The sequence below is a fragment of the Balaenoptera borealis genome, assembly GCF_965194805.1.
Source record: "Balaenoptera borealis genome assembly, chromosome: 15".
NCBI lineage: Eukaryota > Metazoa > Chordata > Mammalia > Artiodactyla > Balaenopteridae > Balaenoptera > Balaenoptera borealis.
Window position 1 is genome coordinate 76,251,589 of NC_138871.1, and position 27,806 is coordinate 76,279,394.

Consider the following 27,806-nt stretch of genomic DNA (forward strand, 5'->3'; position numbering starts at 1 on the left):
TAAATAAGATAATGTTATAAACATGTAATAATATATCTGGCATATAGTAAACCCTTAATAATGTGGTCATTCTACTTATCCATCTGGATTTCTTGCATTTAATTATTTTTTCTGGAGCAAAATGTCAGACACACCTTAAAAATTAGAGTGAACTCAAAAAACAGGCAAAGACCAGTTAACATCTATAGGTGTTCAGTCATGCTTCCTTACAGTGGTTTACCAACCTTAAAATAACTCGAAAATAGATCTCACTGCCCCACTTTTCCTCACCACCTTTAAATAATGTTTAGGTTATTGTTTTAACACACTATCCCTCGATGTGGGATTCAGAGCTTGTGAAAGATATGCCTCATCGGAGTATTAATGAATCCTAGGTTGTCTCTCAATTGAATTGAACGTGATGAATGATTGAGGCACAGCATATTACCCTTCTTCACCACCATCACTTCCATTTAAACTCCACAGTCAGAACTAGCTGTGTGGCATAGTGTTACAATGTGGGTTTTGGTTGAATACGGAAACAACATGAGGTAAGCATCTCTCTTCAATAGGCTCACAGTGATGGAGGCAAAGCGTTCCACAATGCAGACATTAGAATGAGTTCTTTACTATTCTTTGTATTTTCTACTGGGGCAAATGGTTTTCCCAATGGATTACCCCTCTGAAATGGTCACGGAAATTAGATGGGAAAGACACATATTTACTTTGCACTTCAATTTTCCGTAACAAATCTAAGTAAAATAGGGTCAATATACATGCAATGTGCATGCACTACATATATATAAAATACTATATTATATACATAGTATGCTTTATGTATATAAATTATGATATATTACATTTCTATATAAAATATCATGTGTGTATAAAATATTACAAAATCATGTAGTAACTATGGCAGGGGCAATAATGCTCACCACGTGGTCCATTTTCTTTCCTTCTAGCCTAGTACTTCTGGCCAATGGACTCTGGTCAAAAATGATACTTGTCACTTCAGACCCAATCATAGAAGAGCAGATATGATTTCTCTGTGCTTCTCTCTTCTTTTGCATTGCTGAATGAGGAATGTTCCAAACGATGTAGCTACAAGATGGTGGAGCATCAGCTGGATCCCAGGAGCAGAGCCCCCTCTCGCACCCTTCCTTTTGCTGACTCACAATGGACAGGTAACACGAGGGGTAAATATTTGCTATGTTCAGCCACTGGGATGCTGCAATTAATTTGTTATCACATTAAAAACTATTGCATCCTGGCTGATAGAGGAACTGTTCCTCGGAATTCTCTAAACCAAACCTCAACTAGAGCTTTAAACTCACAGTCAAGAGTAGCAGGCTTTATGCAATGATTGCATTCTATTATCCTTTTCCCAAATTGATGGTAAAAACCAGGTTATAACTCAGTTTTATTAAAAGTATTTACATATTATCCTCTTAAATCTGGACTATTTTGTTTAAAATACAAAACATTTTAATCTGGATGAGGTTTAAATGCATTTAAATCCTCAAGGTTCCTCTTCTATCTAGACTAACTTCCAAGCAAAGGGACTTTCCATAATAACTTATAAGAACATTCCCAAATCTAGTGTTCTTGAATTAGAAGGCAGAGGTCCTGGAGTTGTTTCACTTGTATTATAGAAGGTACTCACCAGATATTTTTGTGACATTAAGATAACTGAACTAATGTTTATAATGTTAAAAAGAAAAAAGAAATAGAAATAAAAACAGAGCAGCTCTCTGCTAGCTTCACAGTTTATGTGAGACAAAAGGAAATGATGAAGGAAACATTTTTCACAGTTCATCCAACTCAGCTGGAGCCAAGTGATACAGGAGGAAGCAAACACGCTTCAGTGGTTTGAGTTCAAGACTATGAAATGAGAATAATATACTGCTAGCTGACTTCACTTCACAGGGGTTTTATGAGGATTAAATAGTTAAAACACTTTGAAGATGACAAATGCTTCAGTGCTAAGCATTATTATTATCTGAAACTATTATTACATCAATTCCTTGTGTAATCAAGTATTATTATTGGAAGCTCTGCAAGAAAATCTAATCTTTGGAGATTTTCAGCTCTATTTGCAGAACAAAGAGGCATGGGTATCATTCGTCCTAAGTACTTTAGACATGTGGATCAAGAGTATCTAGACAGTGAGTGAGTATTTCTTGTTTGCCCCTATTTCAACTAATAAGAGCTTTGTATTTATTGGCATGACGCAAAAAGCAATATGGTACTTTGGGAAGGAAAAAAAAACACAAGATTTAGATTCTAGAATAAAGTGAAACTAAAATGGAACCAACCCAAATATTTTCAGCTGAGATTAAACCCCTCCCGGCTATTTGAATAAATTGCTCTTTAAGTAATTAAAACTGTGACCTATGGTCTTCAGTAAATTCTGGGAATTTCTCTGCAGTCAGTTTCAAGTACTTTCTAGCTGGTTTCTTTCCAAAGAGTACACCTGTGTGTTAGTTGAACAATGTCTTACTGAAAGATGAAATTAACTAATTTTGTTTGATTTGGATCTTGGTTAAAATTCTGAAGTTAGATATTTATATGCAAAGCCACATAAAGAATACTAGCTTAAATTATTCCACCAGGGACTAAAATAAGATTTCCATTTAGTTAATAGAACATTAGAATATACTTAGCTAATGAAAACGATTCATCTCTGTTTTTCTATCAAATACAAGAGTTGGAGGAGGGGCAAAGAACTATTATTTTAAGTATAGAACTTCTAAGATACTAACTTTCTTCTCTTCTGTGCTACATCCTCTTCCTAAATTTATTCACTTTTGTTTCTGAACTTTGAAAGGACCTTGATCTATTATAATTCATGAAAACCCAATAAAACATTGTTTTGGCTTTAAATAATGGGTCTTTAATGCCTTTGATCCCCCCTTTCCATGTAAAATAAAAGCCTAATGATTCCTATTAAATGGGGGGAGTAAAGTTTATTTCAATAACTATTTTCATTTTACGAGTGCAATTTAAGTTTTCACTTTTGTCCATTAATTATATGGGATGTCACAAATGTTGTAAGATGGGATTTATGTTTCTGATTTTTATCTCAATTACAGTTTTTGCTTTGTACAGAATTAACACATAACTGAGTAGGGCTACCACCACCCACCTCTCCACCACCTTAAGAGTGCAGGTGTGTACAATAAGAATCTGGCGCCATTCACAACTGTGCTGCAGTTTCTGAACAATCATGCTTTTCAGTGAGGTTTGGGCCAGAATGGCCTCAAAATGGACTCCAAAGAGCTTCCATCTTGCCGTCAGAAAATGCAAACTCTCCAGGCAGCTCAACATGTGGGCTTTACTGGGCCTTGTTGGGAAAGAATGCTGCTGTTTTCCCCTGCCATATTCTCTGGGGCTCAAAACAAGAGACCTGGTCAAGAATAGGAGAGAAACTTTAGTTCAAGAAAGAAGACTTTTGACCTAATCAAACATATAAGCCTTTGCACAGCAAAGGAAACCATAAACAAAACGAAAAGACAACCTACGGAATGGGAGAAAATATTTGCAAATGATGCGACAGACAAGGGCTTAATTTCCAAAATATACAAACAGCTCATACAGCTAAATATTAAAAAAACAAAAAAAGCCAATCAAAAAATGGGCAGAACACCTAAATAGATACTTCTCCAAAGAAGACATACAAATGGCCAAAAGACACATGAACAGATGCTCAACATCGCTAATTATTAGATAAATGCAAATCAAAACTACAATGAGGTATCACCTCACACCAGTCAGAATGACCATCATCAAAAAGTCTACAAATAATGAATGCTGGAGAGGGTGTGGAGAAAAGGGAACCCTCTTGCACTGTTGGTGGGAATGTAAATTGATATAGCCACTAGGGAGAACAGTATGGAGGTTCCTCAGAAAACTAAAAATAGAGCTACCGTATGATCCAGCAATCCCACTCCTGGGCATATATCTGGAAAAGACTAAAACTCTAATTTGAAAAGATACATGAACTCCAATGTTCATAGCAGCACTATTTACAATAGCCAAGACATGGAAGCAACCTAAGTGTCCAAAAACAGATGAATGGACAAAGAATATGTGGTATACATATATGTCTAAAATTTTATATATAAAAAATATCTATAATATCATATATAATATAATATATATAATGGAATATTAGCCATGAGAAAGAATGAAATAATGCCATTTGCAGCAACATGGATGGACCTAGAGATTACCATACTAAGTGACGCAAGTCAGACAGAGAAAGATAAATATCATATGATATCACTTATATGTGGAATCTAGAAAAATGATACAAATGAACTTATTTACAAAACAGAAATAGACCCACAGACATAGAAAACAAACTTATGGTTACCAAAGGGGAAAGGGGGGAAAAGAGATAAATTAGGAGCTTGAGATTAACAGATACACATTACTGTATATAAAATAAACACCAAGATCCTACTGTATAGCACAGAGAATTAGGGAATTATATTCAATACATGTAATAATGTATAATGGAAAAGAATCTGAAAAAGAATATATATATCTGAATCACTTTGCTGTACACCAGAAACTGACACAACATTGTAAATCAACTATACTTCAAAAAAAAAAAAAAAGGAAAGAAAGAAGCCTTTTAATTCTACCTAGTGGGCCTCCTACATTGACTCCCAAATGTTTTGCAAACTGCCTTGGGGAAAGTAATAAATGTTTGTTATTTTTTAAAAAGACTATTCAATGTTATAATAAAAAATTAGAGAAACAAATAAATAAGGAAGATAGATGACATTAGGTATAGAAATAGGAATCATGTGAGAAGCACTAGGCAAAAAAGAAGTAAAGCATTCGTGTGCTAAACATAGACTGGAATGGATGGAAGGACCAAGTAGACACTAAATATTCATGTGGCATATGATATATCAGAGTTTCATGAGACACTAAATATTCATGAGATCTTTAATTCGCCACTTGCTGGTGGTACCCATTTAATCTCCACTTGTTCTCAACCACCATTCAGTCTGGGGTGCTTATTACACAGCAGTAGTATTCATGGGACACTGGTGACCCCAAACAAGACATTAATGCCCCACAGAACTGATGCCCAAAGAGCCAAAGAGTAGGAGTATCTGCACCTTTGAAGGCCATAGGTCTCTAAAAGTTTAAACACATATGTACAAGAAAGGCGTAATTGTATTAACATATATAAAGACCTCTTAGAAATCAATAAAAAAAATAAACACAATTGAAAAAATGGTAAAAGGTACAAATGTACAAATTCACAGTAAAAAAAAAAAAAAATATATATATATATACGTTTTAGAAGGAAAAATAGAAAGTCTGGCTTTCAGATACTCTTGCAGCCACCTTCTTCTAGTTCCTCCAGCATCAGAGTGGGAGGAGGGAGAGGGGGAAAAAGGCAGATGGATGCTACACTCTCTTCTCTGTGAGTTGTTGTGGCAGGCAACCCAATGCTGACTCTTCTGAGCCGCAAACACGCGGTTCCTCAGAGGGTCACATATTTCTCTCTTATCAGGTTCACCCCAAAAATATGCTTCTGGGCATTCCCTGGGATGTCTTACGTATGCTCACTTATACACTTAGATTTCATGTGGCTTCTTCTGTTCCAGCCTTTCCTTGGAATGCCAATGTCTCTGCTTCAAGGATTTCACTACTCCAACATTCTGTTACCCTTGTCACACAGATTCAAGAACAATAAAAGGCTACAATTCTTACAAGAGGGAACTCTGTCATGGACCCTATTGAGGAAATTCAGTTGCCCAAGAATCCAAAGGACCTCCTCTGGAAGTGGTCCCATGGCATGACCTGTGGAAAGTATGGGGGTTTATGACCCTCCAGCCCTCCCTCATTTCCTTCTTAATTCTTTTCCTACCTTGTCTTCAATTTACAGCCTTGCTGCTCAAAGGGGATCCAGCAGGGTTACATCACCTGGAAGTTTGTTAGAAATGGAGAACCTCGGTCCCACCTCAGACCAGCTTTACCAGAATCTGTATTTTAACAAGATCTGCAGGTTGTTCTGAAACACAGTAAAGATGGAGAATTACAGAATTATAGAAGAGAATTTCTGGAACCCCAGCTCCAGTTTTTCACACCCGCATTCATTCTTAGCTGCGTGGCTCTAGGAAGAAAAGCTCTATTCCTCCTCCTTCCTTCTGCTTCATCACACTCCACCTTGCACAAAGCCGTCCTTGGCAGTGTTTTACTCCTGTGCCCACTCTGTCCCATTATCTGTTACCCTTTCTTGTCACCTTGACCTTCCCTTCCTGTTGATAAATGGCTGGGCAGACTCCTTGGCTCCATTTACCCTCCCAGAGAGTCTGGAAACACACCCTGACGATCAGCTGTGGCTGGCTTGAAGGGCCCCGCCTTGCATCTTCTCATGCCAGATGTAATCATTCCCAGAGTTCAGAGGTTTATGACTTGTTTCTTGTACTTCCAAATGTGCGGTCAAGATGCCCTAGTGTTGAGTTGGCAGGACTAATGGCTTATTTAAATATTTTCCAAGTCTGCTCTTTCAGACCACTTCTTCCACGTGGATATCACTTGTATGAGAATGTGAGTGTAGTGAAATCATGAGACTCATGTCAAATTTGTCTTCAAACTTTTATACCAGTTGCACTGTACCATCAGTTTCCACAAATTAAATCTACTCTGAAAGAAAGCATATCTGGAATTGGCCCCAAAAATATTTCCATAGGTTCTCGGATGTACTTTGCAAGTGTGTTTTTGCTTCCTAGATGTGGCAAGAAATTATATTTGAAGTTCAGAAAGGGCAAAGATGACTTTCTATATTTCTGGTGTACTTGGAGAATCCACCTGCATCCATAGAGTCAAAATGCTTTTATCTGAATGCACACAGATGCACACAACTGCCATCCGTTATTGCCCATACTTTTTGTACACTTCGGAAATTGAAAAATAAAAGAAACACAAAGGTTATCTTTGAGAAGAAAAAGCAACCATAAAACTAATGATATTATGTATCTTATAGGCATTAGAATAATGAGGCCAATTCAGTTGAAAAGACATCACTGAAAAACAAAAAAAAAAAGAAAAGACTTCACTGGTTATACAATGCAGATGATGTCCTCTTGATGATACAAGAAAACAGTAGTTTTAATTTAAACTGATAAGGTACTTAGAAGATTTATTTAACTGGTGAAGAGTAAAATAGAAACTAGCCGTTGTTCATTCTCTATGTGCTTAGGTATCTCTGAGAAGGTAAGAAGTTCAGGATAAGAGGGAATCTCAAAGAGGATTTAAAACAGACTGGAGATAATTTTCCCCCATAATCGGGTCAGCATTAGATAAATGAAGGCCAGTTGGGACTCATTGAAAGAATGCTGGTCCCAAAGAGCATTCCTTGATGAGACAAAGGTGACATCTGCTCTGTTGCAGACTCCTCAGCCATCCAGAGTGAATGTGCTGTGGGTCCATAAATAGCTCCATAAACGAGTTTTTCTAGTCCAGTCTAGTCATGATCAAAGATCTAAGTGTTCACCAAAACCCACTCTGCTTACCTAACGTCAATAGTCATTGTAAAACCAACATTCACAAAGGCAACAAAAGAAAAAAAGTAAACTGAACTTCATTAAAATTAAGAACTTTTGTGCATCAAAGGATACAATCAACAGAATGAAAAGGCAACTGACAGAAGGGGAGAAAATGTTTGCAAGTCATATATCTGATAAGGGTTTAATATCCAGAATATGTAAATAACTCCTATAACTCAATAACAAAAAGACAAACAACCCAATTTAAAATGGGCATAGGACTTAGATATTTCTCCAAAGAAGATATATGAATGGCCAATGAGCACATGAAAAGATCTTTAACATCACTAGTCATTAAGGAAATGAAAATCAAAATCACAAAGAGACACCACCTCACACCTACTAGGATTGCTATAATTAAAACAAAAAACCAACCAAACAAAAACATGTTGGTGAGGGTGTGGAGAAACTGGAACCCTTGTACATTGCTGGTGGGAATGTAAAATAGTACAGCCACTCTATAAAACAGCTTGGTGCTTCCTCAAAAAACTAAACATGGAATTACCATATTGATCCAACAATTCCACTCATACGTATATACCTAAAATAATTGAAAACAGTGACCCAAACAGATACTTGTACGCCAATGTTCATCATTATTTACAATAGCCAAAATGTGGAAATAACCCACGTTCATCAACAAATGAATGGATAAACAAAATGTGATATATATACAAAAGAATATTGTTCAGCCATGAAAAATGAAGTTCTGATACATGCTAAAATGTGGATGAACCTTGAAAACATTATGCTAAATAAAATTAGTCAGACACACACAAAAATGTATTGTATGACTGTACTTATATGAAATCTCAAGAACAGACAAATTCATAGAGTTGTCTTCCTCCTTGGCTGTGTCTCCTGCATTGGCAGGCAGATTCTTAACCACTGCGCCACCAGGGAAGCCCTGGGGCCATGTTTTAAAACCACCATATCTTCAGTAGTGGGTTGCATTGTGTCCCCCACAAAAGATATGTCCAAGTCCTAACCCCTAGTACTATGAATTTGGAAATAGGGTCTTCGCAGATCTAATTAAGTTAAGGATGTTGACATGATATGAGTCTGAACTAGGGCCCTAAATCCACTAATTGGTGTCCTTACTAAAGAAAGGGGAGGGAAATTTGGGACATACAGACTTGGAGACACAGGGAAGAGAGTCATGTGGAGATGGAGGCAGAGACTAGAATTATGACAAGCCAAGGAATGCCAGGACCACCAGAAGCTGGAAGAGGCAAGGAAGGATTCTCTCCTGGAGGCTTCAGAGACAGCGTGGCCCTGACAACACCTGGCTTTGAAACTTCTGGCCTCTATAACTGTGATAGAATGAATTTCTCTTGTTTTAAGTCGCCAAGATGGTAGAAATTTGTTATGGCAACATTAGGAGACTAACACACCTCCAAAGGAATGAAGAGTTGTGGGAGTAAATTTTTAGCTTCTACTTTTTCCCAGCCAACAGAGGCTTGGGGGTGCTGCTCTCAGTACAGCGGCTCTCTGCTCCTCTCCTCTTACAATATGCCAGGGTCCCAGTGATACAGCCCCGTCATCCCTGACTATCCTTGCTGTCAAATCAAGTTCGAGAGTGCTCCTGCCAAAACTCTACTTATGATAGTGCCATTGTTCCCGGTAAGGAATTGTCGGTTTTGCCCTTCAGGATGGCCATCCACTTTGGAGAACTGTGTTCTGCCAGCTTCCTCTGTGACGTCCAAGACACAAGTATAATCTCTTGGTTTCTCCTTTGGCCTGTTTGGTCTCCACTGTATTTCCTCATAGATTGTGATTAAGGTTATAGATGTTTCCCTTTTTGGTAAAGATGGAGTTTATATGTCTGATTTCTGTTCTCTTTGTTGCTTTGAGGATATCTCCAAGACAAGAAGGTACCATCATCTTAACTTTACCCTGCTATTTAAAAACTGGGAGTCCACAGCACACCATGCCATCCAAAATTTTGCTATTCTACAACCAGGGTCAGCAAATTTTTCCTCTCAAGGGCTAGACAGTAAGTATTTTAGGTTTTGCACTGAAACTACTCAACTCTGCCATTGTAGTACAAAAGCAGCCGCAGGCAATATGTAAACAAATGAACATGGCTATGTACCAATAAAACTTTATGGACAGCAAGAGAATACAGCAGAAGAGACGCAATGTGTCTTTCAGGGCTAGGTTATCAAAGGCATTCAGTTTCTGCCCTGTTTTCTGGGACACTGAGCCACCATGTAAGCATGTGAGCTGCCAAGCTGGAGAGGCTCTGAAATACTTAATGAGATATTACACACGGAGACTCACAGAGGAATTCCTCCTAACTGCCGCCAGCAGCGAATGTTTCTCTAGCACTGTGCTCTCCATTACCATCCTCTACCGAGTGCTTAAAATGTGGCTGGAGCAACTGAGGAACTGAATTTTATTTTATTTATTTATTTTTTTAAACATCTCTATTGGAGTATAATTGCTTTACAATGGTGTGTTAGTTTCTGCTTTATAACAAAGTGAATCAGCTATACATATTAAATTTTAGTTTATTTTAATTAATTTAACATAAGAGTTACATAAAACATATTACTAGTTTTTATACTGATTGCATGTTGAAATGATAATAGTTTGGATATACTGGGCTAAATAAAATATATCATTAAAATTAATTTTACCTGTTTTTTTTTTTCCTTTTTTTAATGTGGCTACAAGAAATTTCTTAATTAACTATGGCTCACATTATCTTTCTATTGGAATATCTAGCATTTTTTTAAAAGGTTCTGGAGCCCAGGGCTGGGGACCTGGGCAGTTGTCTTCCTCCCTGGCCAGGTCAGCCACTTGAACCCGGTGACCTTCCATGGGCCTCCCAGGGCTCTGCTCTGCACCCAAGCATGGAAAAGACCTCAAGTTCACAAGGAATGCTCCTGGAAGTTCAAGCACATTTTAGAACAGAAAGATAGGTCTTCTTTGACTGATGCTATTGCTCCTTTGGGGCACGATGGCATTTTATAAAGATTTTAGTTAAACAACCTTGCTTTAAATACCAGTGAGGCTCATTACTAGCCGTATGATATTAGGTTCTGAACCTCTCTGAACATCAGATGCTTCATGTTAAAAAAAAAAAAAAAGATTTATTGTGAATGTGTTTAATCCATCCTACTAAATCTGTGAGTTTTCTGAAGATGTGATGTGATCCCTGCCTGGCAGAGCTGTTGTGAGGATCAGGGGTCAGGGTGTAAGTGGCCCAGGATCTAATGCGAAGTAAACAAATAAACAATACTCAGCACCTAAGAGTTCTGAAGGGGAAAGAAGGATAAGCCCTGGAGAAGGCAGTAGTGACTAAAGAGTTTATATTTGTGTGTGTGTGTGTGTGTGTGTGTGTGTGTGTGTGTGTGTGTGTGTGTTGCTTGGGGGGAGGGGTGCAGAAGACAATCAAGTAAATAAACAAATAAATACCTAACTCAGGACGGGATGAGTACCTCGAGGAGAAATAAAGTAGGGCAAGGGGCAGAGAGGCTGATTGGGAAGGCTTCTCCACTAAGGGACCTCCACTGAGGGTCACCCTCGGCCAGGTCTCCTCTCTGTCAAGGGCTACGCCTTCAGGGATGTAGCATTTGGGCAGAAACCTGGCCTTTAACACTGCCCCATTTTACTTTTCATGTATCTGCCTAATTTTTTTTTCCTTTTTACTTCAAAAACTGACCATCTAACCCCAGAATCACCAGAGCAGTGCAGTTTTCTAAGAAACCAATTTGACTAAAGCCAATTGTCCTAAAATCAATCCTTCTAAAAGCAATTTGCACATAGTTAACTTGTTCAGGTGTCTACGTACCATATGATACATTCACCTACTTTTTTTTATGTTGAACATTTAGAGCATTTTCTATGAAGTCAGTCTGTTTTAACCTCTTGTGAAGTTTTGTATTTTTCTAATTGTGTTCTGTTTCAGTCACTTGCTGAAGGTATTTCTGTCTTATTTTCATGTTTCTAATAAACATGTATGCAGTCATTCACACATGATTTATCAAACTGATCCCTTTTGAAATTTCTTGCCTCCGTCTTACATCTTTCTTTGTCTTTTCATACCTACGTGTCTCTCCAGGTTTCCTCACACAAATTAGCCCCACCTGTGTTTAATGCAATTAATGCAGGATTACTATTGAGACTGAGACAAACTATTCCACAGAAAGCTTCCTAGCGGAAACTTTTTACTGTGTGCTTCTAGCTTCGTAAAGTGGAAAAAGAAACTGACACTACCTGTGTAGGTGTGCTACACACGTTCACATTAAATCCATTTGGATTTAAGGCTTTAGAGGGTTGAGCTGCCAGAGCCCACACGTGTGGGCAGAGGCCAGACTACAGGTTTTCTGACTCCAAACTCAGCGCTTCAATTAAGCACTCTACTGCTCCTTTTAATAATTTTGCAAATGTGCTAATTAGTTAAGTAAGACATGGTTGATCTACCGTTTGCTTAAACACTGTCTCATTTGAACTTCCAAAATGTCATTTCTTATTACCATTGCCACTTTACTGAGGAGGGAACTTGGTCGAATAAATGAACAAATTAATTAATTATGTAAAGCAGGATATATAAACTTAGTCCAGTGATGAAAAAAACAAACGTTGAGATCAGGAAATAGTTGAACAAAGTAACAAAGGAACGTCCTTTAGAACATTTAAGCCAGTGGTTCTCAGACAGGGGAGATTTTGTTACCCTCATGACATTTCTAGAAATGTCCGGAAACATTTTTTTATTGTCACGCTGGGGAAAGGGTGCTACTGGGTAGAAGCCAGGGACGCTGCTAAACAACCTACAATGCACAGGACAGCCTCTCACAAGCAAGAACTCTCTGGCCCCAAACGTCAATAGTTGCTGAGACCAAGAAACCCTGTTTGAAGGGTCACTTGTTTAGGGAGGTAAAAATGGGGTGTAGTCTGAAGACTAACACGCATCTTGAAGGGAACAATCTTCCCTGTACAGTCCATTTCCTTTCACGTGTCTAGCCATTTATAGCCAAGCTCCTATTTCAGAAAGAAATCCACGTTCCTATGTTCATTTTGTCAGCCTGAAGTCTTGGGCGAGGTTCTGTTTTGCTTGTCTGCTTTCTCTGGCATAGTAAATCTCTCCACCAACTCTCTTTGAGAGCTTGACTCTTGCTCTCATTGGAGAGATGATAGGCCATTATTGCCTCAGGTTTTGTCCCTGCTCCCAGCGCATTGCCTGGGCAAGGCTCCCAGGTCAGGCGAGGTCTCTGGCTCAGTCTACTCCCTTCCAGGCCAAGGTCAGCCCAGGGACCAACCCAGGCAGGGGAGGGTTTTCTGTTCCTTTCCGTCTCTCTCCAACACCATGCTCCCCAATGTCTCTTCTGTCTTCCCTCACTCCTCCTGCAGACAACTAGTGGAATCTTTATCCTGGCTGCCTGACAAACCTGCCCCACCTGGCATCCCTACCACAGGACTCGTGTCTTTCAGTCTTCCCCTTGAACCCCATTCTCAGATAAGGTCACTCAGGAAAGAGTCAAGAAGTTAACGGCTGATAATTAATGTCTGACCCGTTCCACACAGAGCTGCCTTTTCACAAAGGGCTTTGCTTTGGCTCATGGGGTGAGAGCTAATGGGGGGTATCAGACATGTTAGTACAAAGTGCTTTCTCATCCTTCACCTCATTGGCTCTCAGGTCTCCTCTCTAAGGACTGAGAGAGCGAGGGATTTCTAATGCCCAGTAGGAAGATGGGGAAACGTGCTCAGAGCTCCAGGTGACCCAGCTGGCTGCTGGCGGTGCTTGCATGAAACACGGGGCTGCAGACACTAAGCCCGGTCTCTTCTGCAGAGAGACACCTGCATGGAGGGGTCGGCGAGGGGTGGGGGCGTAGAGCCCTCGCAGTACACCCCGGCTCCTCCCTACAAGCGCAGCCACTCTTCTGCTGACACCAAAAGGCAGCTAGCCCGGTGACCCAGAAGGGGAATCCTGGACTCCACCTAGGGATCGAACCCAGGCCGCCTGCCTTGGGAGCGCGGAGTCTTATCCACTGCACCACCAGGGAGGTCCCAAAGTAAGGGTAATTATAAAAAGGCAAAACAAAACTTAGAATTTTATTGTTGGGTAAAATGCAAAAACATTTAAGAAATTGCCTGAAAATCCCTAAGGAGCCCTCAGTCCAGAGGGGAACCAAAAAAACACAATTAAATAAGGTCTGAAAAATATTGTACTTGATATATGCCCACAAGGTGGTGGGAGCCCAGAGGAGGGAGAGAGCACCTGGGCAGGGTGGCAGGGGAAGTAGGGACACCTTCACAGAGCAGGTATCATCTGCCATCACAATCAAATAATACAGCATCCTCAGGTGAGAAACATTTCCTGTTTCAATGGCACCCCTACTTTAGTTGGTAGCTTTATTTCCCATTATATAAACTTCAAATGTCAGTATTCTTGGCATGCAGCATTGCTTTACTAGAAAATCAAAGTTTTGAAGTGATTTTCCATGTAATTCAAAAGGTAAAATATTAATTGAGAAAATGTAAAGTTTTTATTGTTGTTGTTTTGGTCCAAATTATGCTTTCTATGCTTTTGCAGCCTGTTGAATTTTACCCTGGATCAACCTTCCTCTGATTTGTGATAAAGATCTAACACTACCTATGGTCACAACTGCCTCCATGCCATCGTGTTTCTCCACAGCAATCATGAGCAAGTTACTCTATTTCACACCAGCTGTGGCAAAATAGGACGATTACCTAATGCACCCTAACAAATAATGTGACAATTATTTAGCAACCTGCCTTGATGTTATCACTGCTGTAGTCATCTCATTTTATTACTCTCTCTGGCTAAACTGCCTTAACCTAGTTATGCACTCCCTGCCCTTTCTCTTTAAACTCCCACAGTGATCTGACCATACTTAGTCCAATTTTTTTGCTTTGTTTTGTTTTCACAGGACATTTATGTGTTACAAACAACTTTTTCCTTTTTAACTAAATCAAGCAGCAAAGCTCCTGAAGGTGCATTGGTTTGGGATGTTCTCCATCCATAGATTCAGGGCATAATCATCTGAGATCATGGGGTTATGATCAATGATGTACTGTCCTATTTTAAATTAGAAGAAGAACCAGACAGACTGACTCTAGATAGAGCCTGCCCCCTCTAGCACTCCACCCTAAGCTCTCCTGGGGCGGCCGTGACCACCATAATACAAAGCAACTCTGGAAGTGCAGGAGAGGCAGAGATTACTACAATCTAAGAAAATACCAGAAAACTGGAAAGATAGGGGACCTTTAAGCCTGGGTAGGATTTCAAAAAGTATAGAATAGGAGAGAGGCCATCCAAGGAAATGGACCCATCTCCAGCAAGACACCATGGTAGAGAAGGACCTATTAAAAAAAGAGTCAATTGGTGTTGCTGGAGAGCAAGACTCTGGGGAAGGGCAGAGAAGGAGATGAGCTATATAATTGGGTCAGAGCCAGATCGTGTAGATCTTTAGATGACAAGCTGGGCATGGACTTTATTCTGGATGGACTCCAACGATAAAAGTAAGAGGCTTTGAAACTTTAATTAGGACCCCAGCTTCAGGGGGGAAAAGAAACTTTGTAGCCCTCAAACTGATCAGATTGAAGTCAGGACGGATAAGGTGGAGTAGGGGTAAAAGGCTGGTATGAAGAAGAAGAAAGCCAAAGGTTAGACAGTGTACATCAAAATATTCTCCCAGTGCAAGGTTCAAGGGAGGCACCCAACAAATGCTCCCTGAAGTTGATGATTCCAGGATTTGGAGTATGAGGGGCTGGTGATGACATTCAGTGGGATCAAAAAAAAAAACTAGGCATTGGGAAGGAGATGATGGGGTAAGCCATGGGCATGTTGCACTCGAGGTGCTTAAGAGACATCCAAGCGGGGATGGCTAATTGGCATTGGATATACAAATCTGGAGCTCAGGAGGGAGATTTGAGATAGGGATGGAGTCAGCGGTGTTTAGAACACAGGTGAAACTACCAAAATAAATTATATCTTCCAAGAAGAATGTATAGAAGGGAACAGAGGGCAGGAAGGATCTTTGGGGAACATCAGTGCTTGCTGGACAGCAGGCTTTTGTGAAGGCATCATTGCACCTACCATTATCCCCATTGTATCTCCAGAGCCTGGCAAAGTCCTGGCAAAAGAGCAGATACTCAATAAACATTTGTTGAGCAATGAAATGACTGAATTCAGGGAGCAGGCAGACTGCACTTCATCAGAGGAATGAACAGAGATGGGACAGAAACGGGACCTTACCTTTGTTGAGCATCAGCTATCTACCGAGATACTGGCTTTACCTGTGGTTTCTCCTTTAAGAGAATGAAATGATGTCATGCAAAACTTCAGAGTCTGGCTTTACAGTGACCTCAGTTTTTGCAGTGTCTGCAACTCCTGTGCCTTCCCGTTGACTTTCCCCTACCCTCAACATTTTTGTGTTTAATATTTACTTAAGGAGTCAGGGCAAAATGAAACTCCTTTGAACTTGGAACACTTTTTTTTAGGAGTAATTTTTTTTATTGAGGTATAATCAACACAACATTATATTAGTTTCAGGTGTACAACACAATGATTGATATTTGCATGTACTGCAAAATAATCTCCACGGTAAGTCTAGTTAACATCCAAGGGAACTTGGGACACTCTTAACATTCTCTTCTGTAAAGACAACTCTCAGATAACCAGAAACCTGGTGGTTCTTCTGGGACTGTTGCATGTGTTCCTTTTATTGATTAATTCATCATTTTCTAAGAGCTGGCACTGTACAACACACAGGAAGCAGATATGGCTCAGCCCACTGTGTGCTCAGCATTCATACCGTTCAAATGTGTGTGCACTCATTCATATGCACGCATGTGTGTGAATATTCAATCATAATATAATCTGTAAGTAAGCACAGAATCTGTATTCTGTGGGCACACACAGAACAGCGAGCCTAACTCTGTCTTAAAAGCAGAGATAAAGGTGAAAGATCATGGAAGTCTTCACAAAAGAAAAGATAGAAAAATAGAGCCATGAAAACTAAATAGGTTTTGGAGGGTTTTGGTTATTGTTTTTTCCAGGCAGAAGGGGCCACATAAGCAAAGATGATGAGACATGAAAGGGCCTGACTGTGAACTGCTTGAAAAGGTGGGGGATGAAGCTGGTGCAGTTCCCCAGAAGGGATCTAAATGAGTGTGACGTGACTGGATTTGTGTTTTGGGAGGACCCTTCTGGCAGCTAGTGTGGACATTGGATTAGAGCCTGGAAAGATGCCTGAACAGACAGCTTTATGCCAAGGTGCCTTCCTTTCCATCCTCTTGTCTGCCACATAAGGGCCTCAGGAGGGCTGGATTTTGAAGACTGACATTTGCATACAGGTTGAACCATTAGAATAGGTTCCAGACCTACCTGTATACATGAATGCCTTTGCAGTCAGCAGAAGGCATGGAGGGTGCAGACTTGTCGTTGGGAGATATAAGAATGAGGCTGCTCAGGAAAGTAGCTCAATGGTTTGATCTAATTTGTACTTACAAGTCTTAATTTATCATGAATAAGATTTCTTCTAATCATTATTAGGTTTACACTTAACTCCCTAAAGCCCCTTCTGTATTCTAAGAGGCGTTTGCTTTATGTATTAACACTGGCCTCGGCTCAGCCCCAGCCCGAGCCCCAGCCTCAGCTACAGGGAAATCTCAAAGCTCTCTTAACCTCAATTGGCATAGCTCCTTTCATCAGGATTTACCCTTAGTAATTTACATTTTAACAACTCTGTTAACACAGATAGACCATCATGCTATGAAATTCAAGTGGGATTTGCAAAGAGCTTTTATGGCCTAATACGGCTCCTTAGATTCTATCTTGGAATATGGTTTAACCACCTCATCAGAATCAAGAGTTTTAACTATCCAAAACCATTTTTTTTAAGTGATGACTTAATTGCTGTTGTATTTAACTGCCTTTTCACACATGTGTTAGGCATTTTGCACATATGTAACCAAATGAACTAGAGACTGAATTTCTACAGTAATCTTAAGAGCCAAGAAATAAGAATGGAGGATTTTATTCTACAGTTTAAGATGCACATGCCCTAGCATGTCTGGCAACAGACAGAAGCCATGTAAAGGGCTGTCATTTGCAGCCCTGGGAATCTTCTTCTACCTGTTAATTTACTCTCAGAGAATAAAAATGCATTGCTCAATCTGGGCCTTGGAAAGTGACTTCTATGCCACAGCGGATGAAGGTGTTAGGTGAGGTTCTGCATCAGGAAATTTTCATACAACAATGACAGCCAGGCGTGTGCCTTCTGAATGCCATCTATGCCTTCCTTTGCTCTCAGCATCTTCTTTCCCCTGGCCCACAATTAAAGTCCCAGCAGGAGGTTTCTGGGATTTCCTGGCAAGCAGATGGCTATCCAGAGCACAGCTGTCAATCCACTTGGTACAGAGCGAGGATGAAAGGTGTCTCCTCTAGAAAAATGCCCACAAAGTCTGAAAGGATGGGCGATTTTACGGCATATGGGCAGATATGCTAAGGATCTCTAGTAAGAGATAAAAACCGACCTACCTTATCTGCAGAGTCAATGTCACCGTTTACTCTTCCTAAGAGCTTTATTATTCCACAAATCTTATTTTCACCTTATATCTGAATTTTTTTTTAATCAAGACATTCTCCCCCGCCTCCCCAGGCCAGGGAGTCCATCCCAATATTCACTAAATTTATTACATTTATAAATATTTTTATTATAAACCTACTATTTGTAACAACCTATGGAATTGAACTTGTTTTCCTTTTCCTTTCTTCTTCTGCTTTAAGTTTTATTTTCTCTTGATGTTATAACAGAAGCAACACAATGAAGAGTCCAGAGGTCTCTATGTTAGCCTGGACCCTGCCAATACTGCTGGAAATCATAGAAGGTCAATTAACCCTTCGAATGTTCAGATTCCTCATCCCTTAAAAGGGTGACAGAAACTTTCTGGACCGCTTGCCCGACAAGACTGTTGTGAGCCTCAGACAAGAACCATGTCTGTGAATGCAGTCTAAAACCCACCACGAGCTAGAGCAAAGAAAAGGAGTTTCAAATTTTCCATAGATATTTCACATCAAGCATCACGTAACTTTGATGTACTTACTTTCCTTTGATATCATCCATAACTTTGGCTCTCAAATAATTCACATTCTTAGAATTAATTTAGTAATAATTTGCTGCATGTGCTTCCTGTAATATTTATAACCAACCCTGAAGACAATAACTTTCTCACCTAAGAACTAAAGATTTTAATGGTTATGATTCCATATTAAAATCATTTTAGGACTTCCCTGGTGGCACAGTGGTTAAGAATCCATCTGCCAATGCAGGGAACACAGGTTCAACCCCTGGTCCGGGAAGATCCCACATGCCGTGGAGCAACTAAGCCCGTGCGCCACAACTACTGAGCCTGCGCTCTAGAGCTTGTGCTCCACAACAAGAGAAGCCACTGCAATGAGAAGCCCGCGCACTGCAACGAAGAGTAACCCCCGCTCGCTGCAACTAGAAAAAGCCTATGCGCAGCAACGAAGACCCAACACAGCCAAAAATAAATAAATTTAAATAAATAAATAAATAAAATCATTTAAAATTATACAGTATCAGGCCATCATTTAAACCATTTCAGATCTAAGAGATTTGCCGACATGTCTTCATATACTGTCTACTACTGTTGGATTATTCTTTCAGTCCACAAATACTGATTAGGCAAACACTCTGAAGAGTGCTAGCTGCAGAGACCGTGCAGCTGCTGGGAACTAGGAAGTGAGTAAAAGAGGAAATTAAGGAGAAGCATACATTATAGATTGTGAATTTGGGGAAGATTTTATGGGAAAATTTTCCATTTTTTTAAACAAAGCTTCTTTTCAGATTTCCACACTTCATCATTAAAATTTACAATGATTTTTTGGGGCTTCCCTGGTGGCGCAGTGGTTGAGAATCCGCCTGCCAATGCCGGGGACATGGGTTCGAGCCCTGGTCCAGGAAGATCCCACATGCCGCCAAGCAACTAAGCCCGTGCGCCACAACTACTGAGCCTGCGCTCCAGAGCCCGTACTCCACAACAAGGGAAGTCACCGCAATGAGAAGCCTGCGCATCGCAACGAAGAGTAGCCCCCGCTCGCCGCAACTAGAAAAGGCCGCGCACAGCAACGAAGACCCAACACAGCCAAAATAAATAAATAAATACATAAACTTTAAAATTTACAATGATTTTCAAAATGTGTTTTTGAAAGTGGAGACTATGTTAGGTCTGGTAAAAATCCTAGCTGCTTTCTCTTTTACCCAACAGCTCATCTGAAACCTTTTACCAAATCAAGAACATAAGAGAACTTAGGATGAAGTTTGTAGGGTAGGAGACCCAAAAATCAGCTGATAGAAAATTAAGCTTTTCTTGGATGGAGCCTGTGTAAAATATTTTGCACTTACGTATAGAATTGCTCAGAGCAATGTCTGTGGAGGTGAATTCAAAAGCTCCAAGTGCCTGGAACAACAATTGCACTAGATCAGGTCCAGGAACATGTAATCAGACTAGAAAGAGGGATTTTTCCAAAAATCTGAGTTTTCTTTTCATCTATAATATTGCTAGCAAATAGAAATGCTACTAGGTTAAGTCCTAGCACTTTTTTGGCTATAAAAGAGCCACATATACAATAAACATAGGCTATTACGCATTGTCAACGCTAGATCACAGAGAAAACAGCATGGGTGCCTCCTAATGGCTAGTGATCTCCTAATGAAGTGCATTTGAGTATTGATAAGAAGTATTAAACTATTTCTAACTTATTAAGAATATTATTTGAATTTCATTTCTCTGTTAAACAAATATCTCTAATACTAAATAGTATGCTTCTGTTTGGGCTTATATATTGAGGAAAATTTGAATTGTACAAGTATTTACTGATCATGTATAGAATTCAAGCACCATATTTGCAAATTAAGTTTGCTTTTATTTAAGGTTTTTCCTTTAAAAATATATTCAACCAAGTAATCTATATTTTATTGTATTCAAGCAAATACACACAGAAACCTTTAGAAAAAGTAAACATGCACCATTTTCTTTTTTAACAAAAAACACCTTTAAAAGGAAATAGCACGATTAGCCAAAAGCAAATTACCAAAAGGGTTGACGTGTTGTAAGACTATGGGTTTAGGAACTGTGTAGCAAAACCATGTTGTCTTCTTTAAGGGCTGCAGGGCAGAGATTAGCTGACTTCTATGTCTGGCAGCATGGTAGGCACAATCCTCTGAATGACTCTCCTGATAAACACCACTAAAATTGCTGGATAAAATATTTTAAGTACTTCTTTAAAATGAATAACTGACCTGACAAAAAGGTCAGGAATCTTCAGAAGAAGAAAAAAATTGGGAATTAAATGAATACCAAAGTCAACTAAATGAAACCACACAACTACTAGAAGAAATGTGGGTGAGTTCTGCTTTAACTTCAATGTACTAAAAGACTTTCTAACTGCAATTCAAAATCCAGAGGCAATAAAACTGGAAGAAAATATTTGACAGGTTATCACGGACAGAAGGTTAATGTATCTAATTTTAAAGAACTTTCAAAATTTGGGAGACAAAAGACCAAAAATCCTTAGAAAAATGGGCAAAACACAGACAATTCACAAAACGAGATCTCAAATGGCCCTAAAGCATATGGAAAGAGGTTTATCCTCACTCATAATAAGAAAAATGCAAATTAAACTACACTGAAATGCCATCTCTTACCCAATAGATATGCAAAAAAATTTAAGTGTGTCTATACACTCTGTTGGTAAGGCTGTCAGAAATAGTTTTACTCACTGCTGATGGAACTGCAAAACAGGAAAAATCCTATATGGTGAGGAATTTGGCAATAACAAAACTATATATATACCTATCCTTCAGCCCAGAAATCCCCCTGCTAAAAATTTACACCTCCAACAATACAAAAATTCATATGCAAAAAGCTATTCATAGTAGCATCATTTATAATTACAAAATGTTGAAAACTATGTAAGTATCCAAGCTTAGGAGATCAGTTGAATAAACTGTGCACATACACCCAATGGAGTACTATACAGCTGTAAAAAAGACTGAGGGTGATCTCTCTGAACTGTTCTGGATTTATTTCTAGGAGATATTATTAAGGGGAAAAAGCAAAGTGCTAAAGAGTACATGTGTTATGACATCTTTTGTGAAAGGATGAAAGGAAAATAAGAAAATATCTACTTACCATTACAAAAAAGAAATACAGGATGGATTAACCAGAACACAATAAACTCTGTTACCCACTGGAGTGGGAGGAAAATATATGAGAGGGAGTGAAACTTCTTTCACTTTTGAAAGCATATCATTATCCTACATATTCAAAAATGAAATTAAGTCAATGAGAAAAGGAATTGGAGGGGGGATGTCTAAAACAAAAAGAAGCCAAAAAAAAAAAAAACAAACCTGAGCCTCATATTTCAAATAAACATTATAAGCACACTGAAGGGGGAAAAGAAAGAGCTAATCCATGTACCTTATCAATACAGTGTGAGACTATATGCCCTCAGAATTGGGAAGAGTTGGGTATAGGAGAAAGGGGAATGCAAATCAATACTAAACTCTTTGCAGTAGGTTTATTTGTTGTCATGGTATGGGTGAAGCAATTCTGAAACTGTTCTAAATTTATTATAGGATTGAGCAAATGAGTAAATGTGCCAGTGTTGTTGGGAGTCAGGGTCCTCACCATGGAGGAAGAAAGTTACAAATAAGGAATGGAGGGCAGGCAAGAAAACACGCTGTGGGAATAGGTTGGAATTGGAGATATCAGTATGAACTTATGATTTCTAAAATACATATATGTAAGTATATATGCATGTTTATATTTACATGTCTGTATATGTATGTGTGCATATACATGCATACGTTTCCTAGCTCTGTCCACTGAAAGGGTCAAGAAACAAAGTTACCCCAGTAGCAATGAGCATACCTAGCACCCATTCCTTGGTCTCTAATACCATTCCCCACTAAAAGGAACCAGGGCTCCTTGGGGAAATAGCTGATCCCAGGGAAGGTACAAGGTAAGCCTGAAACAACTTGTTAAACCAGAAAATCAGCAAGTGCTGAAAATTTTTATTGGAGCTTATTATAAGGACACTTTAGCCAGCTTGAAGGGGTCCCCACTAGCCAAATCTGGGACAATCTGAGTAACCAAATAATTAACTGCAGTAATTCTAAACCATTAAAAAATAGAACTCTATGCATCAATTACAATAATATATAAATAAATAGACAAGGGAGAAGGGAGGTCTCTTGCTTACTACAGAATGCCAAGAACCTACTGGTAAATGTCAGCAGGGTCCTGGGTTAGAAAATCATGATTTTATAACCATCATGGTAAAGAATCATCAATGGTTGGTAAACTCAGGGAGGAATTTTGATGAGGAACGGGATATTTGCATGGTTTTACACACAGGATACTTAACAGTTGGAAGAGATAATAAAAAGTATTATTATACCATTATAAAATTGGGCAACACCTTGACCAAGTGATCAAAATTAATACCATCAGTGAGGGACAGATGGACACTGTGTACCTCCAGATGTGATACCCTAAAAAAGGACACATCACTAGTGTTCTATTCTGGCTGAAATTCATAAGCTCAAATTAATCAGGAAGAAATAATAGAAAAAATACAAAATGAGGAAAGTTCTGTTTTAAAAAAAAAGTGAGTGGCAGTTGGCAAAGCGGGGGGCAGTCTGTAATCTTCAAAAATGTCAACGGCATAAAACATAAGAAAGGCTATAGAAATGTTCCAGATTAAGGGAGCTAAAGAGAAATGACAACAAAGCACAGTATCTGTCCCTAGACTGGATCTTGTTTTGGAGGGGTAAAATGCTATAAATAATGTTATAGAGCAACTAACAAAATTGGAATATGGATGGTAGAATAAAAGTATTGTATCAACATAAACATATGAACTTGACAATTGTACTGTGGTTATATAAGAGCACAATTTTTTTTTTAGGAATAACAAATGTTTATTCACAAATGGGTAAGTAACACATGTAAGAGAATATCCCTATTCTTAGGAAATACACTAAAGTACATAGCAGTAAAAGGGCCATGGTGCATGAAATGTAATGATTCAGGGAAAAAACTATTATATAGAGAGAGAGAATGAAAAGAGAGAGAAAGAAGGAGAAGAGGAAAGAGAGTAAGAGTGCAAATGGTAAACCCAATGGGGTGAAACATTAACAACAGGTGTACTGGGTTGGTCGTGTCCCCCAAGAGTTCACATCCTTCCCAGAACCTCAAAACCTTATTTGGAAATAGGGTTCTTACAGATGTAATTGAATTAAGATGAGGTCATACTAGAATAGGGTGGGCTCTTAATCCAATATGGCTAGTGTTCTTAAAAGACAAGAAGGAACACAGAGACAGGCATACACAGGGAGAAGGTTACATAATGAAGCAGGAAGAGATTGGAGTGATGCTTCTACAAGCCAAGGAGTGCCACGGATTGCTGGCAACACCAGAAGCTAACAGAGTATGAAACAGATTCTCCCCTAGAGCTTTCAGAAAGACTATGACCCTGTCAACACCTTGATTTTGGACATTGAGCCTCCAGAAGTATAAGAGAATACATTTCTGTTGTTTTAAGCCACCCAGTTTGTGGTAATTTGTTACAGAAATCGCAGGACACGAATACAATAAGCAAATCTGGGTAAAGGGTGTACAGAGTATGCCTTGTACTATTTTGTTTTGTTTTGTTTTTTGTAACTTTTTGTAAGTTTGAAAGTATTTTCAAATAAAAACTTTTTTAAAGGATGTAAAGACAAACAAACAACAAAATGAAAAACAGAACAATAGGCCTTCTAAGAATCTTATGGGTCTTGTCCTGTTGCAGTCTCACAGGGAGATTTGTGAGTGTGACTTTTGTCTAATGGAGAGGATTATAAGTTGATGCACAAAAAGCTTACAACAGCATTTTCAAAAGTATTTTATCAACTTAGACTGAAAACAACAGAGATAATGAAAAGAAGTCTTTGTATTCCCAAACTGCTACGGACAGGAAAGAGCCTTAGAGAACTCCTCAGCTTCAACCACATGTCATTTCTTATGGAAAAGGAAAGGGGACTCATGGGGCAGAACCAAGAGCCCAGAGAGCAAAGATCCCTGGAGAACAATCCCAGGCATAGGACTGAGCCCTAAGCAAGGCACCTGCAACATCCCCTAGCTGAATTTCAGAATAGCCCCAGACAGGTAAGTGCTGTGTACTCTCATGTTTCCTGTTTCTGAATGGGAGGGTTTCACTCCTGTATGTTGAATGTGTAAGGAACAGAAAACTTGTCTCTTCTCTTCATAGTCTTCAGATTAAAAGGAATGAAACTCTGACATGGATGGACCCAGAGATTATCATACTAAGTGAAATAAGTCAGACAGAAAAACACAAATATCATATATCGCTTATATGTGGAATCTTAAAAAATGATACAAATGAACTTATTTACAAAACAGAAATAGACTCACAGACATAGAAAACAAACTTATGGTTACCAAAGGGTGAAAGCGGGGAGAGGGATAAATTAGGAGTTTGGGATTAACAGATACACACTACTATACATAAAATAGATAAACAACAAGGACCTACTGTATAACACAGGGAACTATATTTAATATTTCATAATAACCTCTAATGGAAAAGAATCTGAAAAAGATTATATATATATATACACACACACACACATATATCTGAATCACTTTGCAAAAAAAAAAAGAAAGAAAGGAAAAGGAAAAAAAAGGAATGAGATTCAAGGAGTTGTACCTGAGGAATGGTACCCCACCGAGAAGCCTCATCTGCACTTGGACCTGATCAAGATGATAAGATCCTGGGCTTCAGGTTAATTCTTAAATGGATGAGACTTGGTGGTCTTAGGGATAAGGAATGAGTTTATTTTGCACATGTGAGGGATGGAAACTGTTGTAGTCATAAGGCAGACTGGGGAAGAGGGTATTTTCCAAATATGGCACAATAATACTGTCATTCCACATGATCTTTTTACAATGTGACTTTGAGTCTTCTCCCATTAACAGAGGAGGTCAATAACAGGATTGCCAGATTTAAGAAGGAAAAATACAGGAAGCCCAAATAATTTTTAGTGTGTAACCCAAATATTGCATGTGACATACTTAATACTAAAAAAAATGTGATTTATCTGAAATTCAAAGTTAACTGAGCATCTCATATTTTATCTGGCAACCCTAGAATTCCTCACCCTTAAATCTGGGTGACTTTATGATTATGGCAGGTATGATGCTATGTGACTTCCAAGGCTGGGTCATAAAATGAGGTACAGATGCCTGGTTCCTCTCTTGGGCGTTTGTACTTAGAATATAGTCCCATGCTACGAGCAAGCCCAAGCAGCCTGTGGAGGGGCCACATTGAGAGGAACAGGGGCTGCTGGCCAACAGCGCTGGCTAAGTTCCCAGACAACAGCTGGTACCAACTTGCTAGCTGTGTGGTTGTGTGAGAGCTATCTTAAAAGTGGATCTTTATTCCACCCCATAGTTGAGCCATCCCAGTTGTGCCACTAAGTTTCAGGGTTGTTTGTTATGTAACAATAAGATAACTAGAAAACTAGGGGGGAAAAATAGAGAGAGAGAGAGAGACTGAGATTTTAAGGAACTGGCTCATATGACTTTTGAAGCTTCACAAGTCCAGAATCTGCAGGGTAGGCCAGCAGGCTAGAGACCCAGAGAAAAGCTGTATTCCGAGTCCAAAGGCAAACTTCTATCAAAATTGCTTCTTGCTTGGGAGAGATCAGTCTTTGTTTTATTAAAGCTTTCAACTAACTGGATGAGGCCCACCTATGTTATGAAATGTAATCTGCTTTACTTAAAATCCACCAATTTAAATGTGACTCTCATCCAAAAAACACCTTCACAGAAACATCCACAATATTGTTTCACCAAATATCTGGGCACCATGGTTCAGTCAAGTTGACATAAAATTAGCCATCACACACATCAAAGGCTCAGAGCTCAGGATTCCAGCACTTTTCTTCTGGGCCCTGGAGAGGCCTTGACACTTTATTATGTACAACTTCACTGGAAATGACAGAAGTACATGCTCTTTGCTGCCAAAATTTACCATTGATTGGCACTGATGCTAAGTACCTAAATTGCAACTCTGGGGGTGTAACATTCATTTGATGACAGAACAGATTTGAAAAATCCATTCAATGCCATATAGGAACTAACCCAAGCAGCAGGATTCTTTATCAGAACCTCATGAAGTATGGGAGGAAGACAAGGTATAGTCTTGATAACAGGCACACGTGCTTTAAGGCTTTGACACTAATGACCAGTATCCAGAGATGAAAAGAGATGTGAGGGTTAATGTGAGGGTTAATGTGAGGGTACTTCTACTACCCTCAGTACTTCCACTTATCCCTGACCTATGGAGAATGGGGAGATGAGAACATTCAGTGCTGTTCCAAAACTGTTTCTGGAACATACCCAACAAGGGATGGACATGACAAGAGCTTCTCTTCCCACCTTGCAAAAATCCTTGGTGGGTGGAGGAGTGTCTTGCTTCAGGGAGGCCTTTCCACAGCTCTCTCTTATCTCTCCACCTTCAAGTCGTGTGCTGACCCCATCCCTCCTCTTGTTTAATCAAATCAATTTCTCCTCCTTGAAGGAAAAGGAGGGGTACTCTTTTTTTTTTTTTTAATTTTTATTTATTATTTATTTATTATGTTTATTTTTGGCTGTGTTGGGTCTTCGTTTCTGTGTGAGGGCTTTCTCCAGTTGCGGCAAGTGGGGGCCACTCTTCATCGCGGTGCGCGGGCCTCTCACTATCGCGGCCTCTCTTGTTGCGGAGCAGAGGCTCCAGACGCTCAGGCTCAGTAGTTGTGGCTCACGGGCCCAGTTGCTCCGCGGCATGTGGGATCTTCCCAGACCAGGGCTCGAACCCGTGTCCTCTGCATTGGCAGGCAGATTCTCAACCACTGCGCCACCAGGGAAGCCCTGGGAGGGGTACTCTTTATGTTATAGACCAGAATATTTCCAGAAATCTGGGTAGAGAGTGATCAATACGTGATATCTTGCAATATATCTGTTTTTACTGGGTAAGACTCTACCTCCAATTTGGATTAGCACTAGAGAGTCAAGTTCCAGATACCTGGGCCCTTACTTCCCAACTATTTCACATCCATGATACCCATATCTCACATCTAGAGGAGAATTTGACCATATCTACAAGACCAACCTCTTCTTTCTCTAACTGGACAGTCACCCATTATC

General features: G+C 39.4%; 1 long non-coding RNA gene across 1 annotated transcript in view; it reads right to left on the reverse strand.

Annotated features, from left to right (window-relative positions):
- Positions 1–2,928: 2,928 nt before the first annotated feature.
- The window catches only part of LOC309612573, a 46,836-nt gene continuing 21,958 nt past the window's right edge, over positions 2,929–27,806 (reverse strand). Inside the window, exon 3 of the long non-coding RNA XR_014235283.1 lies at positions 2,929–6,019. This is a non-coding gene — a long non-coding RNA (uncharacterized lncRNA). The remainder of the gene's footprint in view (positions 6,020–27,806) is intronic.